The sequence below is a fragment of the Ascidia mentula genome, chromosome 8 (assembly GCF_947561715.1).
Source record: "Ascidia mentula chromosome 8, kaAscMent1.1, whole genome shotgun sequence".
Taxonomy (NCBI): domain Eukaryota; kingdom Metazoa; phylum Chordata; class Ascidiacea; order Phlebobranchia; family Ascidiidae; genus Ascidia; species Ascidia mentula.
Window position 1 is genome coordinate 13,629,607 of NC_138573.1, and position 5,060 is coordinate 13,634,666.

Below are 5,060 nucleotides of genomic sequence, written 5' to 3' on the forward strand. Positions count from 1 at the left end.
CTCATGTGGAATGGATTTGCACCATATTGATTATGATTTAGCTTGTGTTATATGCTGATTGCCTTGTTGGTAAACTGCTGTTTTGGATTTTCTATTTGTTTTCTTTGCGGATTTAGCCCATTCACGCTAACAACACTATGTGCTTTGTGAAGCTTAACACAAATACCAGGCAATGAGAGTCTGAATAGGAAACGTCGAGTGCCCAGAATTGATTTTTACAAGTTCTGGTGGAATGCTTGTGGTTGCCGGAGTTGGTCGATAGTATAGCGTTGGCTTTGACCCAACTAACATCAGTTGTCCTTCATAAATTGCACACTTCCATCACGCTTTCATAAATCGATTTTATTTTCTGTTTTAAGGCTTTGTCGAATAAGCCTGAACAATAACATAACCGCATTGGTTCCATTGAAAACACATAGCGCATAGGAGTAAGGCTATGTACTGGCCACACTGCGAAACGCATTGCTAATGCCCGTTCCGTTTTCATAAACAACAGTTTGAACAGCCACAGCCTATCGCTCGTTTGTATTGGTTATTGTTGAGAGATGGACAGCGTGAAAGGCATATATCATCAGAACATCAATACTTTCAGTTCACACTGCAACGACTGGATTCGTTTCTGGACGAATGTGTTAAATTATATAATGTTGTCTTGTACTTTGATGAATCAGACCACATTGCACCATAAAACGTTAGCGAACTTAATACGGGCCGTAAAACTTATTGTTGCTTGGGGCAACGTTGAGACCGAAAGAGTTCTTTTTTGTGATTATACTATCTAAAAGCATTGGTTTATTATACAAGTTTGCATCTATTACCGTGGAAAATGGCCACCGAGTTGAGTTTCACGGGCCGAAATAATTGTTATGTTTGGGCATTAGTACTGTCTTTATTGGGCTTGCATTTGCACTCTTTCTTGTTACCGAAAGCACAACACAATTGTGAGAGCAGCCTTCATTGTTCTGGGAGCACAAATTTCCGGTATTTCATGAATCGCTAAAAAAACGCTTACTCTTTACTGCGAATAGTTGCGGTGATGTATTGACCACCACAACCTGATAAAATGAACCCGTTTAACGTGGTACGATACTTGATGAGCAGCAATATGAAAGTTTGACCAATTTCCTTTGTCGATGGCTATCACCACATTTGAAAACCCATTGCTGTCCAAAGTATTTGAGTATTTTCTGTCGAATGAATTAGAGTCATTTTTTAAAAAGGATCTTTTTGTGCCAACGATTCACATCTGACCAAAATGCTTGGCACAAGTGCAAAAGTCAAACTCCATAGGACCTGGTGTTCTTATAATTGATTGGTGTTGTTCAGGCCCGTCGCTGAATAATTTATGCTCCTTGCTCAGGTCTGGAAGTCATGTGAGTGTACCCTTAATAAACCTGCAATCACAGAGAGTGCTGTGACCAGTTCCGTTTCTCTTTTATTATAGCAAGCCAATCAATACAGTCAGTTCTTATACGTTCGATGTGCATTGGGTCAAATTTGCACAGATTTCCTGGGAACAAACAAGTTTGGCTGGGTGTGCAATGCCCTGTACACAATAAAAAGTTTACGACGATTGGGATAAATCTTATTACATCAACGTTATAATTTAGATAAGTTATTGAACGGTCATGATACTTAAAGCTGAAGTAACTTTTGAATTCATATCTAGTCACCACTTCCTACTATAGCAACATTCAAGGTGTATTTTGTTAACACCATGACGCGTGTTTGTGATGTTTGTACAACAGCTCGAATGTGTAGTTTGTATTACAACTCTTGCGTGGCTAAATTAAATAACGCGTGACCCATTGGTGTAGATTTCTAACTTGCTACAGTTGTTTATTCTTTTTCGCACACATATACCAATTGTGTTTAAAAAAGAAACCAGTCATTACAGTAGTATGGCTTTTAGCGTTTCTAATAGTCTTTGCAGTCCATCAGTCACATTACGTTTGTTGACTGGGTGGATTGGCAAGGGTGACTCAGTCGCCAATCACCATACGATACTGCTACAAATTTATTGTTATTGGTCCGTTGTCGGAACAAAGAAAATGACCTGCGGATTTTGCCAAATTGGCCAGGGCTATATTGATCGATCGGAACTCCTCGCAACGCATGGTTTGTTTGCGGTAACGCGGCCAATCATGCGTGCGCCGCTGGATCACGTGACGCACGCGGTCGCGTGGGACGAAAATCACGCCACCATGGGTCACGTGATCGATTTGTCTGCATGTCTAATTATGCCGTGAATTGATGAGCATTGCGGGGTTGCTGCAATGCTAAGCGGTCCCCGTCATACTTCAACCGACAGTTTTTTAGAAGTGATTGACGACACGGTGACGGTATGAAGGTTCACGGAGGGTGTAGCTGCTTGATAACAGATTTTAGTTTCACTTTTGGCCTCAGAGCGGCGTTACACAGCACAAATACGACTATGGTGAACTAACCTGGCGCCCAGGTGGTAATATACTAAACACAACCATTTCCACAATATTTAGCATCAGTGAAGGGTGGATAAATATCAACCAAACAATAACGGACATCGCCACACAACGACCGAGTAGCGTTAGTGACTAATTTCCTTGGGAGGAAATCATAGCAGATGCGTCTCACGGTGACAACTGAAAGCTGTTACGCAGCCGCAAGTAGCCCGAGGCCGACTTTGTTGATGTCGCAAAAGCAACAACACAGTGATCTTTTCAATATACCAAATACATTGCTTTTGTGTGCAGTGGGCAAACCTTTTACTTGCGTCAAAAACCGTATATTGAAACCGCAAACATGGCTCAATAAATGTACTATTCCATTGTTTTTCCAGTAATTTTTTGTAGACTTGGCCTCTCGGTGGCGCCATTGTACCGACATAAGAAACCCCCAGAACAACCGAAAAAGGCCGGTAGAACATTTCATTTTGTTGAAACTGGCCACCGCAAAAATTGCAGACTGCTTCATTTTCGATCTTCACTGCTCGGAATAAATTTCAGTTATAAACTGTAGCGGAAAAATGGTCAAAAGTTGTACAGCAGTTTAGTGGTTGTTTGCAACATGCAGCTGGCAATGCTTGTGGTTCTGAGACAAAAAAAAAGATAAAACGTGTTCGACAGAACAATTACAACAAAAATATTTTATTGACGATTTTAAAAGTAATTTGAAAACCGCCTTGATGTTTAAGTTTGGGCCAGGTTTTATTGAAAAAGAACCGATTGGTCAGCGACCATTGTCTGCGTCACGCTCGGATGCGCGCGAGTGCGCTCATAGGCTCGCATGATGATCAGGTGATCGTGACGGCGAGCACGCGATTTGTTGGCGCTGGGGAGAAAGTAATGAAGCATTGGTCGAATGTTTTTGTTTGCGCGCTATTGTTCCCGCGGCGGGATTTGGGATTGTGTAAAGCTCGCGTTTCGATTGTGCGAAAGTATTTTTCCACGCCGAAATGGAATTTTTGCTGGAAAAAAACTTTTTGCGCAATATTTGCGTTTTGGAGCTTACCCTTCGATCGAGTAAATGCAATGCGGTTATGCGGAGTTTTTGAGGTTATGTGATGTATAAATATCAGCGCAGTTTTAATGCGGACTACAATACCATTTATGGTACGTTTTTAACTGTTAATACATAAAATGTCCATCACGTACCCGGGTCAGAAATATTTTGTATAAAATCTCATTCGTTTTACGTGGCGAAGTATTAAGCAACCCGGTTTAGCTTTTGTGTGACGTAACACACATCAATAATGCGCTGGCAAATTGAGGTAATTGGCCACAGCTAAAATTATCCTTTTAGGAGGTGATCCGATAAACCGCATAAAATTTGTATATCGATACTTTGTACAGGTGGTTACAGCTAGCCGCAATGGAGTGCATGGTTGGTTGAAGTTGTTAAGTCTACCATTAAAAACTGTTTCCGCTAAGCTGATTTTTGCTTTGGAAAAAATATTGTTTTGGACAATCTCGATTTTGGATCTTCCCTTGGCTTTGGACATTTTCGAAGTCAGGTCATCGGTACTTCGTCATAGTGTAGTATGTATAAAGGGCCATAAGGGTGTGCGATGGGGCGTGGTGTTTGAACAGTTCGTGTGGGTTGGTCTTCACTGTTTGCTGAATCATTTCGCGATTTTTTCTTTTTATTGATAAACGTGACTGTTGTGGGTTGGGCAAAGAGGAGTTTCTATTTCGGGTATATTGGATTTTTTATTTCGGGCAGGCACCAAGTCACGTGGGGACTAGACTTTCTCTTGTGTACGTTTTCGACTTTCACGTAGAAAGGGAGCAGCCGCAAAGTTTCCCACAGAGTTAGTTTCGCGACTCACTTTGTCGCCTTGATTCTTGATACCCTGATGCGCGTTTTTTTGAGATTCACACAAGTTTGGTTTCTGGACGGATAAGAGTTGCCAGGAGGAGCAAGTAATATAATTTGTACTTTTAGTACAGAAGTAAATCAGTGGTTGTTTTGATATGGTTGTAGTAAATGGTTTCTGATTCAACAAGGCAAAGTGGTCAGTCAGTAAAATTACGTGCTGCATCGAATTGCAAGCTGATGTAAGGCAGAAAGACTAACCGAAGCCGTACATAGTTTAGTTTCAGAGAAGGGCCGCGTGATCGTGTTCAGGTGACTAGCGCGATATCGTAAAAAATTTACATAGTGTGCGTGTGTTGACCTTCGCAGGAGTAACCATGGCGACGCCACGTTAAAATCCCAACGACCAATCCGCGCGTTTCGCTGCCATGGGTTTTACGTCACCACGCGTGACGCCTAAGATAAAACACACGTTCCTGATCATGTGACATGATCACTACATCACGAGTTCCCTCTCGCTTTTATTAACCGCTTCAATTGAAACCAAACGCGTCTCTGTATTACCGGCGCTTTACAATGTCCCGGCCAGGGTGTTGTGATTTCGTGCGGTTGTCCATTCTTTCGAATGCGATCATGGCAAGTACAGTGGACCTACCCGGTGCGTGCTTGATACATACTTGGTCGTATTCTTAAGGTTTCTTTAAACCGGTTTGGCTAATGCGTTCGATTATCGCATTTCGCTTGTTTTTGGTTTTGCAGATATTTTT